Here is a 14,009-nt window from a genome sequence, read left to right as displayed (position 1 = left end):
ACAGCCAAATAAGAAAAAGAATTGTGTTGCATAGTTACCGTATTGTCCAGCTACAAGCGGTGTAAAAACGGGCCTCACCTTCCCTGCGGGCCCCCCACGTGGTGGCTTGGCCTAGACCCAGCTCGGTTTTCCACATTGCAGAGGGTGAATCCCACGTTCTGTCATGCTGGATCTGAAATCAGACCTGACAGAATCACTTCTGTCCCTGGACAGTCCTCCTAATCCTCCTGCTGTTCATCAGATCAATTTAGATTACACTGGGGATGCATGATCGCTCAAAGACGACACCATGACTGACGTATATACTTTGCGGTTGTCATTAGCTACAGTATATACTTACTCTTCTTCACTATGAGCACATTAAGCCTTATTATAAGTAGTTCACAAGCAGGAAGCACACACTACAACATGTTTATTTCCTCTCATGTTGGATTGTGTGAAACATTTAAACAATGTCAAGATGTTGTTTTGGCCTAGGGTGACCTTAGTGTAAACTGTTTTTCTAGTCAGTTGTTCAGGGAATTTTGAATGATCTTGGAGCATTTTAGTACACACTTATCATGTAACACCTGGGTCACACACACACACACACACACAGCCAACTGCCACACACGATTATTTACCTTACAGGCAGCTTACTCTGTTCTTGCCTTTTTCACAAGATGCATCATCATCTTAAAATGATTTGTAGTCGCTCTTTTTACAGTGTGTGGGATCTGGAAGCAGTACAACTGATTAAAACAACCTTAAATTATGAAGCCCTCAGAGATGGCGGAAGTTGCCTCTAGTACTGTGTGAAGTGGAGACAAAGAAACTGTGAATGAAACCTTGTCATTGCTGCATTACAGACTTTGCCCAAAGCTAGCAAACTTCATCATAAAAAGCTCATGAAACTCATGCCCTGTTATTATTGCTATAAATGAAACTGGTATTGCAAATGATCCATTTTAAAATATGAAAATGTAACAGTAACATTTTCATAATATGAATATTTTCTTACGCATCAACCACTACAATGAGAGAGAGAGAGAGAAAAAAAGATAAATACGGTGACTGAGTCTCAGCAGGTTATTGCTCTTTCAGTGTCACATCCAAAGAAAGTTCAGCATGTATTTTTCATGCTGGTGAGTTGATGGGAGGAATGTTGCCTATATGCATGTCAAAGCCTGTCAAAGCGCAGCAGTGAGCTGCATTTCAATGAGAATCTGCGTGCATTCAGCGGTCCCTTCAACTTCCATTACAGTGACACCACTCCACCCCTTCACACCATCAATACCACTCTTGTGCTCATGTCTGAAAAAATAAATAAATAAACCCAGTCGATTCAGTGGTAATGACCAGGCTCTTAGGTCATTGCTTTGGCGACCTGAGGATTTGGCCCATTACTGGCACAGTATGTGTGTGTTTTACAGTCTGTAAAGTGTTTTAGGTCATAGCCCATTAATGACATTTACAGTAAAAGCTGTGTATGGGCACTGATGAAGGGCGGCTTGAACGTTTGAGGAAAAAAAGAGAAAACACTAGTCCAAACAGTGCTCACCCCAGGGGAAAATAAGACCCTCTCCCTTCTTCTGTACACATAAACACATTCAAGGACGACAACATATCAGCAAATGTGACAGGCCAAAGGAACTGAGCTGCTGTAAAATAAGAAAAAGAATAAATTCTTGTCAAGCGAACAGTTTCAAGGGAGCACTGCTTTACTTCTGAAGAGCGTAGTTTTTTGATGTCACACCGCATGACAAATTGTTTTATGTCTTAAGGTGATGCGACTAAGATATGAAGCATTCAGCAATAATAATTTGCCAAACCACATATCCTGGAGATGTTTCATAGGTCTATACATTTTTTTTTTCCAGATAAGCTTTTCAGATAACATCACTATTCAAAAGTTTGGGGTTGGTAAGATTGTTTGGTAACACTTTACAACAAGGTTTATTAGTTAACAACATTAATTAACATGAACTAAGAATGAACAATACTTCTACAGCATTAATTAATCTTAGCTAATGTTAATTTCAACAACTATTAATGCATTATTAAAATCACAAGTTGGTTTTGTTAACATTAGTTAATGCACTGTGAACTAACGAACTAACAATGGACAACTGTATTTGTATTAACTAACATTAAGGATTAATAAAAAGTGTAATAAATGTATTGTTCATTGTTTGTTAATGTTAATTAATACATTAGCTAATGTTAACAAATGACATTGTAAAGTGTTTCTGATTTTTTTCAATGTTTTTGAAAGAAGTCCAAATTTATTTGACCTAAAATTCAGTAAAGATAGTAATATTGTGAAATATTACAACTGATAACTGTTACCTGTTTAATATCTTTCAAACTGTCATTTAAAAGCTGAGTTTTTCAGGATCATTACTCCAGTCTTCAGTGTCACATGATCCTTCAGAAATCATTCTAATATGTGACCATAGACTATAAAACCAGTCTTAAGTAGCACGGGTATATTTGTAGCAATAGCCAAAAATACACTGTATGGGTCAAAATTATCCCTTTTTCTTTTATGCCAAAAATCATTAGGATATTAAGTAAAGATCATGCTCCATGAAGATATTTTGCACATTTCCTACCATAATAATATTTGATTAGTAATATGTATTGCTAAGAACTTCCTTTGGACAACTTTAAAGGCAAGTTTCTCTCTTTTTTTGCATCCTCAGATTCCTGTTTTTCAAATAGTTGTATCTCGACCAAATATTGTCATATCCTAACAAACCATATGTCAATGGAAAGCTTATTTATTCAGCATATTAATTCACCAAAAAGGACCCTTATGACTAGTTTTGTGGTCCAGGGTTACACATGATGATTTTTGGTCAAGAAACATTTATTATTATAAGTGTTGAAAACAGTTGTATACATTTTTTTAAGGAATATGTACGTTTTCGCTGCTAGATGGCGCATATTTAAAACAAACAATGAACCAAAGGCGTAGTTTGATGACGTTGTAATTGTGTGTGGAATCATGGGAGTTATCGTCTTCATCCCCACAGCCAATGCAATCCCTCTGGACTCGTGAAGAAATCATGTTCATGGATGAGCTAATGTATTAAAGACTTTTTAAGGTCACTGTAGTATAAAGCAGGGTGGGGCTGAAAGTCATGGAAGCGAAACGCAGACGCTTGAAGCGACTGCTAATGAAGCACGAGCGTGCTACACTGCTCGAAGTGTATGCGTATGTGAGGTAAAACTGTGCCGTTTTATCATACTAGACACATTTGAGTGTGTTGAAAGTTCTGTTATAATGCTACTCTGTGCATTCGTCTAATAAAATGCATAACATATTTACCCATTTAATCGTTTATTTTTTTTCCATATTGCAAATATCAGAAAAATAAAGGGTCTCAGTTACTGTAAATATGTGCAGTTTCACATGATTAGTGAAATTGTCACATGACCAAAGCAGTTTATTTCCTGTTTGCACTCTGAGAAAATGATGGCTGCATCAAAGCTCCAAAACAAAAGGCTAGTAACGTATGTTAACAGAAAGATATGACAAAGATTTTTGTTACACATTATGTTTAAGGTGTCTAGTATCAATATATGAATTCACATATATTCAGTTTTTTTTTTAAGTGTGGTCACAGAATGAGTAAACATGTTGATGGTCACAATAGTGACTGGTGGGATAACAGTGAACTTCCAAAAAAAAAAAAAAAAAAAAAAAATTAAATTGCAGTTGTTAGTAAAAATTACATTAAAATATTGCACTAAATTAAAAAATCAAATGTTACAAAAAATGTACAATATTGGTGTTGTAATACTGGTAGCACTAATATAAAAAAAGTAACAATTTTGAAATACGTTGATGGTTGTATTTATTTATTTATTTATTTTGCTTATATCAATGTTATTTAAGGCTTTTTTAATGCATAATAGTAACCCTAGAATGTGATCAAACTGTTTAAAATAGCTGGGCTAAGATATATAACAATTTTTATGACTATAGAAATATGTTAATTCATTACACACGTTATCACACTGGTCACAACTGTGACTGACCATAAAACACAATTTTTCACACACTTTTCCAAAAAAAATGTCAAAAAAGAATTATTGATTATTTCAAAGGGGTTACTAATGACACGTCATTTTGATATTTTCATGTCTGGGGAAATTTGGGATTAAACAGGTTAAAGTGTCTTCGGGGTTTCCATGTTTTCTACAAAATAAAACCGGAAAATCAGTGGTGTATGACGTCAGTGGCAGGCGGCGACAAGATAAAATTGCTTATTTCTCTGGATTTAAATGTTCTTTGAATCATATGGTATAATGTATATTTGGTATTTGGTATAAAGAACACAAGTCAGCAAAATATATAACACTGTTCTAGTGGTTTTTGGATATTTGAGTAAAAAAATCTTACATATTGTGCCTTTAATTCAGCAAAGATGCATTAAATTGATCAAAAGTTAGAGTAAAGACATTTATAATGTTACAAAAGCTTTCTATTTTTCAAATAAATGTGGTTCTTTTGAACTTTCTATTTATTAAGGAATCATAAAAGAAAAAATGTACAGAATGTGAACTCTCTTTATATGTATTTTTCATATTATTTTAATAATAATAAATGTTTGTAAGTCACGAGCTATTCAAATCATCATATTAGAATGATTTGTGAAGGATCATGTGACACTGAAAACTGGAGTAATGGTGCTGAAATTCAGCTTTGCCAAAACAGAAATAAAAAGCATTTTAAAATATATTCAAATAAAAAGCAGTTATTTTAATTTGTGAAAATATTTCACAATATTATATTTATTTATTTAGACTGTATTTTGGATCGATGTAGCTTTGGGGAGCAAAACAGACTTCTTAACATTAAAAAAAAAAAAAAAAGTATTGATTAAACGCACAGCAGGCAGTCCCTGATCCGTGATGACTGTAGCAGTCCGCTGGACACGAGGAGCACTGCAGCAGCGTCGTGCCAGGGTTCTGTGGTGTTATTCTACTGTGGTTGCGGAGCAGGGTTTGAAAGAAACTAAAACAGGGCTCTCCTGCAAGTGGCCAGTGAAAGCACGTAGGGCTGACCAGGGTGACCACAGATGAAACCTTAAGTGTGGTAATAGTTTAGAATTTTAGGGGAGTTTTTCTTCTTCGGGTTAAGAGGTTTCGTAGCTTTTACCCACCTGCTGTCTCTTTTTAATGAGGCGCAGTGTCCGTATTGAGTGTGACCAGTATGCATTGGAGAGCCTTTTGAAGAGATTCCAGTCTTTGCTTCATGAAAGCTTCAAGCTGATTACAATCCCCGCCGTCAGCGAGGGCTGGATCCAAGTATATGTCTGTCTCGAATCCTGGATTAATTAGACTTCTGCAATACGGGCGAGAGGCCAAATTAATTTTGTAATCTGTCTTCGAATAAACAAGAAGCTTTGGGGAATGCCGCATTCCTCGGTTTTTGCTTCATTAGGACCATGCAGTTCTTTTGAGAGGCTTATAATAGGATTTCTATGGACTGAGAAGCACCCCGAGTGCTGTAATGTTTAGTACCGGGTGCATTATCCCATTCTAAGCACTTGGAAAAATTCACTCAACTTTTTTTTTTTTCACCCCCAACGCTAATGTCTGTTTTTCATGATCTCCCGTTGAATACTTATGACCCTGTGACCGAATGTTAAATTTAATGCCCAATTTAACACGGCTTTCTTGTCAGATGCCTCTTTGTAGTCGTGGTCCTTCTAATCCGCCAGCAGGAAGCTGGGTGTTGTTGATGTCTGAGCTACACCAGCGGAGCTCCATTGTGCGGCTGTGACAGCCCGTCCCTGGGTCCGGCCCCAGAGCTGTCAGGTCTCGCTGTCACACTTCTCTGCGGGCACGCCACGGCCAACAGTCAGGGGTACTAAAGCCAGGTCCCGAAGCAAGATGCCAGGCTCGGCTGAGTAGCAACAAGCCGTGTCAGGCTCCAGGTTTCATGGGTGAAGTGTGGCTTTGTCTGTGTGTCAGTGTATCAGCAGACATCTCGGAATCAGAGCTTGAAGAAACCTGCCGTTCATTTGGACCATGACACACAGCTCAAGTGTTACAGTAGGATTTGGGTAAAAATCAACATGAGTCCCTGGAAAAATAATAACGCCAACAGTTGACTGTCAGATGACGTGACATATCACAGCATGTAAACAGTTCGGGAAGCTCTCGTGTCTCTCAAAATGTCTTCACTGAGAAAAGTTACATACGATACTGTTCAAAAGTTTGGGGTCTTTTTTTTTTTTTTTTTCAACAAGAACACAATAAATTGTGACAGTAAAGACTGTTCTATAGTGTTCTAAAACATTTCTATTACAAATAAATGCTGTGCTTTTGAATTTTTTATTCATCAACAAGTCCTGAAAAATTGAACGAGTCCTTTCAACATTGAAAATAATAATAGAAGTTTCAATTTGCATAATAGAATGATTTCAGAAAGATCATGTGACAATGAAGAAAAGAGAAATGGCAGCTAAAAATACAGCTTTGCCATCACTACATATAAAATATATATTAAAATACAAAATACTTTTATTTTATCTTATCTTATCATCTTATCTTATCTGATCTTATCTCATTTTATTTTATTTTATCTCATTTAAATTTATTTGATGTCATTTTATTGAGTTTATTTTATCTATTTCTATTTTATTTGATCTCATCTCAATTTATTTGATGTCATTTTATTTAATTTTATCTCATTTTATTTTATCTCATTTTATTTTATTTTATCTCATCTCAATTTATTTGACCTCATTTTATTTTATCTCATTTTATTTTATTTGATCTCATCTCAGTTTATTTGATGTCATTTTATTTGATCTTGTTTTGTTTTATTTTATTTTATTTCATTTTTATCAAGTTTTATTTTATTTTATCAAATTTTATTTTATTAATTTATTTAAATTCTATTTAAGTTTATCTCATCTCATTTTATTTGATGTTATTTTATTTTATTTGATCTCATTTTTTTGTTTTATTTTAGCTAACTTTATTTTGTTTTATTTTATCCACTTGTATTTTATTTTATTTTATTTTATTTTATTTTATTTTATTTTATTTTATTTTATTTTATTTTATTTTATTTTATTTTATTTGTGTCTTAAAATACAAAAAAAAAACATCAGCTGATTAAAAAAAGAGAAGAGCATAGGCTTTAGGTCCAGAAATAAAGCTTATATAATATATTATATTTGAATAGTATTAAATATTGTAAAAATATGATAATTTTAATGATTTTTATGTATAATTATGGTCTCTGAATCCACGTAACATGAAAAGACCAAGAATATTCTCCAAATTGTATAAGCAGTTAGAAATTCAATATAAATTCAGCAACTTGTCTATTGTTGGTAAAAGATACCAAACTAACAAACAAACAAACAAACAATAAATAAATAAATGACTAAATAAATAATCATTACACAACATTTATATTTGATATATGCAGTTTACAGACTGATTTAACTATAAACTGATCACAATGGGCTTATCTGCAATGCAATAAACATTCACTCACAAATGTGAGTGTGTGAGCAAAATCCACATTATAGCCCACTGCATAATGATTATCAACATGACATGCAATCACACAGCAGCTATAAAGAATATGACCTTGTTTGTCACTATACATCCCCTAAATGCACACAGTAGCACACATTTCATTCATCTGTTTTTCTTTCCTTTCATCTTTCACCTAATCCTTTGTTTGCGCAGCTCTTACTCTTGTCATCGTGGTTTATTTAGGTGCTTTGCCAATCTTAACAGAAGTTGTCTCTCTGCGCCGTTACAGTCCTTGGACAAGCCTGTTGCTGAGAGATATGAAAGGCCCAGCATTTGCAACCATAATCTTATTTGCTTTGTGTTAATGATTATGTTAAGCCACACTTTCACACACCAACTAAGGGTTAAGAAAATTTGCTTGGGCAACGTGTTAGTTGAACTCTACATGCAGGTTACATAAACTATACTTTGCAAATTAGATTTACAGGTGAGCTGATCAAAAAGCTGAAATAGTACGATTTAGTAATAGATACAGTAATAGACAGTAATAGTTTAGACAACACACGGTGACAGATTAATGAAAATATAAATATTCACTTTTGTAGAGGATAATAAAAAAATATTATTAGAAATTATATAAAAAATGTATAACTATAAAATAGTATATTTATGAAATATAAAACAAGCTGTATAAAACGTTAAGTTTTTTTTAGGTCACGTTTCATTATGATTTATTATGAAATAGGAAACAGCTTTTCCTGAAACTTCTTGAATATTTATAATATATAAAAACAATTTGTAGAAAAGCTAATTTTTACATTTATTTAAAGTCACTGCGTTAACTTTATTTGAGTAAAACCATCACCAAACTCAGTAGTCTTAACATGATGGACAAATTACGCTGTCACATCTGGAAAAATAATGGACGTTAATGACAGAATGAGGCAGGACGCTGAGCTCAAAAAGATAAAGTGTTAAGTTGACAAATTCGGTCCATGAATGACTTCATCTTCTCTGTCCAGAGGTTGAAGTATGGATGGCGCAAGAAGGAAAGAGTTTTTATTTTCTCACAGCTGTGAAAGGCAGTGACTCATACCAGAGCTTGTCACAAACGGTTGAGTTTTGACAGTTTAATATATAGGCTGTCAAGTCTTCAGACAGACCTGTGTAGTCACAGAGGTGGGGAGCATAGGGTGGGTGTATGGAGAAAAAGAGTACCTTTGTTTTGCTGGATGAAGCTATGGAATTACAACATGTTTCTAGCAGTGCAACTCCATTGCTTTTACCAAACAGTGACATTAATAATAATAATAATAATAAAAAAATAAAAATAAAAAATAAAAAATTAACAGGCTATGAACCGGTCCAACATGTCTTAGCCTACTTAAAATAATATTACAAAATGTTTTAGAAATGGTTTGTGAAAACATTTGGACTGGAAAAAAGGGTGGGAGAAAAATGAGAAAGCACTTTATTTTACACATAATCTAAAGGCCATTATTGTTGTTTTCACAATGTATTTCATAAACTTGATTGACTTAAAGAATTAGTTCACTTCCAGAACAAAAAATTCCTGATAATTTACTCACCTCCATGCCATCCAAGATGTTCATGTCTTTCTTTCTTCAGTCAAAAAGAAATTAAGGTGTTTGAGGAAAACATTCCAGGAATTTTCTCTATACAGTGGACTTTAATGGGGATCAATGAGTTGAAGGTCTTTCAATGCAGCTTCAAAGGACTCTACATGATCCCAGCCGAGGAATAAGTATTTCTGATGTCAGTGTTCACAAAGCGAACGTGCAAAGAAAGTCAAATGAAAAATTATGAAAAACATTGTCGAACAATTTTGAAGTTGGAGGAGAAAATGAGGTGGAGTTTTCGCCCTACCCTAACTTTTTGAACCAAAGTAAACAGACAAAGAACTTTGTGTGACCTTTCCAACATGATTACGTAATCAGGGTTGCCAGGTCCCAGAAAAATTTCCAGCCCAAAATTTACACAAAACCCACCCAAAAGGAATGAAAACTACCCAATTTTTGCCCTGACAGCAGCTTTATTTCATTAATGCCCTTTAAAATAAACATTTTGATTTTATTTATTCTATGTTTTGAAGGCGCTACTGTAAAAAAGAATGTGGGTACAACTTCCGGTGAGGTGACGGACGTAGTATACCAATGGTATTTTGTGTGCTAATTAACGAAGAGGCTCAGTGTTTTTTTAGACCATCGTTTACTTTGTAAAGATGCACACCTTTATGAGAGATGTCATTATGTTCTTATGAACAACATATGCTTTTCGAATTTGGTTCCCACATCATTAGCAAGTTTGGATCGCTAAATCTTGAATGACCGTCATCTAGTGAAATGGCATTTGAACCGAGACATCAGAGCTTGTGTTAAAGGGCACGCTAGATGAAGCCTCGATTCGAGGCTTGTTAACGTAGAAATCCCTTTCGTAAAAGCCTCACTTTCTGTCCAGTCTTGTGCGCGATTCACTTTGCGTGTCCTAATGTTTAACCCCCAGATCTTACTTTGCGAGTTTATTTTTTCTTTAATAGTTACATTTTTAAATACCCAATCATACAAGTAATATGAAGAATACAAATTATTTCAGGAAAATTAAATATATGCCATATGCAATTAATATATGTGTACATTATTCTTATATTGCATCATATTTATATTCGTACTGGCACTGTTAAATGGGTAAATTAATTTATCAGAGCCAGAATTTCAACAAACACACACACACGTTAGGCTTTTATTTGTGCATATAACATTAATCGATCTATGGAAATTGTGGTGAATGCTTCTTCCGACAGAGCTTCACAGGCTTTTGGCTGCTTTATTTTTTTACTAACCACCAGATCGCACTGTTTTCGGCACACTCGAAGCTTTCAATCTTTTCCCGAAACAGTCACAGGAAAGTCTTGGTGCTTCACAAGCCTCATTTTTTCTTGTCACTCCTGTCAACTCTTGAATGAATGAGTGTCATGTCCCGCTTGTTTACTTTGAACCAGAAGACACTCCCACTTTTGACACAAGGCCTCATAGGCATAGGAAACTTGTGGATAAAAGTAGCCCAAAAAACCCGCGGCTCTGTTATTTTTCCCGCGACTGCATTTTCAAAATAGCCCAATTGTGCGGGAAAACCACGACCCTGGCAACATTGTACCTAATGTGTGAAGACACGCGTGCGCGTTGTAGAGCTCATGCAAGACGAGCTTTTGTGGTTAAAAAGTACATACATTTTTAATTAATGTAGAAAATGACTGATAGTTTCACTATATTAGACACATTCCTCAAGGGGGATCCTGTAGAGCCCTTTGAAGCTGCATTGAATCTGCATTTTGGACATTCAACCTGTTGGCTCCACTATATAAAAAAAAATTTTGGAATGTTTACCTCACAAACCTCAATTTCTTTTCAACTGAAGAAAGAAAGACATGAACATCTTGGATGACATGGGGGTGAGTAAATTATCAGGTAATTTTTATTCTGGAAGTGAACTAATCCGAATAAAAATCCATAAATAAAAAAATAAAAAGGAATAAAATTACATAAATGTTTAATAAGAAAAAATGTCTTAAAAATAGAATTATAATTATTACAATTTATAAAAAGTTTTTGATCCAAAGCCATATAAATTCTGTTTTGATAATGATATGAAAATGTACCTCTAATTAAACATGCTAAAAACTCTAATTAGCACCCCACTTCAGAGTGGCGTCTTGCCAGCTGAGAGAGTGAGGTATCTGGCGAACACTTCACCTGCCCTCTTCAAATGGAACCACTGGTGTGTACTGACATTTCTTTTAACGACATGATTATAAGCACAGGGAAGGCCGCGGGACAGTGGGGGGGGGTTGAAGTTTCCAGCACTCGCTCAAGAGAGGGGCGTTCCTCTATGCTGCAGCCCAGAGCGCTGAAGGTGGAACTGGGTAATTACAGGGAGACAAGACCTGCGCTGAAATCACCACTTCCACCTGAACCATGTCATATCAGCCCTGATTTATTCAATAGTGAAAGGATTCCTTGTAAGCCCTAAATAAATTTTAATTGCAGTAAGCTGGTTAACACAGGAGCTTTAACGTCGTCACTGTCTCCTCCCCTTCTTCCCTGTTCTATGGCTGGGAACTTTGAGGGGATTAGGAATTGGTGGCGGTGACAGAGGGGGTTGTTGGGAAAAATTGCGAGCGCAGCATGAGCACAAGTTACAGAAAACTCACGCTGGATTGTTCTAGCATTCAATGCAGCTGTTGCCATTAATGTATGTTTCCTGTAAAATAAGACAAACATCCTAAAAAAAATCTCCCTTTTACACATACATCAGTCAAAAAGCTCACATTATAGCAAAACTGAGTGATGAACTACCTGCGGTTGTATGTTCAGACACTGTAAGGCCTCAACAAAGGCATAATTTGTGACTAATTAACTATTAAGTAAGTGCGTGTATGTAAGTGTGGCTTTGACAAAACAAATCACTGATCAACATACTTAGCAGATATACATTTCCTCAGTTGTACCCTTCAGCTAAACTGCATTCTCAAGGTTCTTGTCTCACTTGTTAGGTCATGTTGTGGCATTTATGGGTTTGGTGTCTTTGTTTTTGTTCCTATGGGCTTGAAACTGCTTAGCATCCCAGCTATTTCTGATGTCAATGGCAACCTTAATTGACGTGGAAAGGGATATCAGAATGACTCAGATCTGCCATGATCAGAAAAAACCTATGATCTCATATCAAGCAGTGTTCAAAATCTCCAGACGTTCAGTTTAGATTATAAATGTGACAGTATTCTAAATATCTAATACAGTGTTGGGAAGGTAATTGGAAATACAATCGGTTACAGATTACAAGCTACCCCATTTAAAATTATTATATTTGATTTCATTTTGATTATTTTTCTAAAATTCTAATGAATGTTTTCAACTGTTAATCGTTTTGAAATATTTAAAGCAGGCAGGGTTAATATACTCAATACTGTTTATTGTTTGAATTAAGATTCGAAAAATGTAATTTCAAAGTACAGCCACCGCAAAATCAGACTTTAGCACCTCTTTTTACTTTGAGATCGTTCTGAGGTTAAATACTGATTTAAAATCATAAAATATAGTTTAATAGCTATGATGCTGTTTTTGAAATAAAAAATCTTTGCATAGCTATGACAGGAAACAATGGCGTCTAATAATGCCTTGTAAATAAATAAAGCATATACATAAACCCAAATAGGAAATTAAACAGTTATAGAATAAGCACATGTCCTATTTTCTTCTAAACTCCTGAAACATTGGTGTCTCATATTTTAGAGCAGTCAATGCAATTTTGGAAAGAAATATATGGAAGCCTGTTTCCGCCACTGAATTGAAAAAAAAAAAAAAAAAAAAAAGTTATAAAGTCAGAATTGTAAGATATAAACTTGCAATTGTGAGTAATAAAGTCAGAATTGTGAGATATAAACTAATTGCAAGTTATAAGGTCCAGTTTTGAGGGAAAAAAGACTGATATGTTCTCAGAATAGTTCTCACAATTCTGACTTTATAAAACCTGCAATTACAAGTTTATATCACGCAATTAGGAGAAAAAAGTCATAATTGCGAGTTTGTATCACGCAAATCACAATTGCGTGTTAAAAAAGTCTGAATAGCAAGATACAAACTTGGAATTTTAAGAAAAAAAGTCCAAATTGTGCCTTTGTCTCAAAATTTCGTAATTTCTCAGAACTGCAACTTTATTTCTCAGAATTTTTCTCAGGATTTTTTCTCAGAAAAAAAAAAAAACAAACACTCCACTCAGTGGATATTTCACATCAAATATGTCATGAAATGTACAAGGTGGTTCCTATTTCACATCTTACAAAATAGTTCCCAGAGGTACGTTTTCGTCATGAGACCAGGTTGGGAAAAAAAGTCAGAATTGTGGAATTAAAAGTTATAATTACCTTTTTATGTTCAGTGGCGGAAACGGGCTTCCATAGAAATCAATCAAATCTGTATGTGTGTGAAAATATTTGTATGTAACCCCTTTGTAATTGTTCACGTTTTCATAAGTAACTGTAATTTAATTACACATTTTTTATCAGTAACTGTAACAGATAAGTTACTCCCCAACACTTATCTATTACTAACTAGAATGAGAATGTACTAATGAATGGATGCCTAATGAGGTTACTGTTTATACTCATACAATTCTTTATTCTCTTTGCAGAGGCTTTGAGCAAAAGATGCAAGAGCAATAACAGTCATTAACAATAAGTGAATAGCAAAATTAACCCAGATTTCAGCTTGCGCTCTGCAGATCTTCAAATTCCCAAATGAATCTGAGGGTGAGAAAGAGCATTCGGTTTCTGAGAAAGCATGTTTTTGGCTGGCCTGAAGGAGGATGCATTTCAAAGAGCTTTAGTACATGTCCAGGCCTGCTGGAGGGGCAGATAGAAAAGAGAGGGAGAGAGAGAGAGAGAGAGAGAGAGAGAGAGAGAGAGAGAAAAGACAGACCCAATTACTGACCTCGGGAGGGAGTCA

Source organism: Labeo rohita, chromosome 5 (assembly GCF_022985175.1).
Source record: "Labeo rohita strain BAU-BD-2019 chromosome 5, IGBB_LRoh.1.0, whole genome shotgun sequence".
Taxonomy (NCBI): Eukaryota; Metazoa; Chordata; class Actinopteri; order Cypriniformes; family Cyprinidae; genus Labeo; species Labeo rohita.
This window is presented reverse-complemented; position numbering follows the sequence as displayed.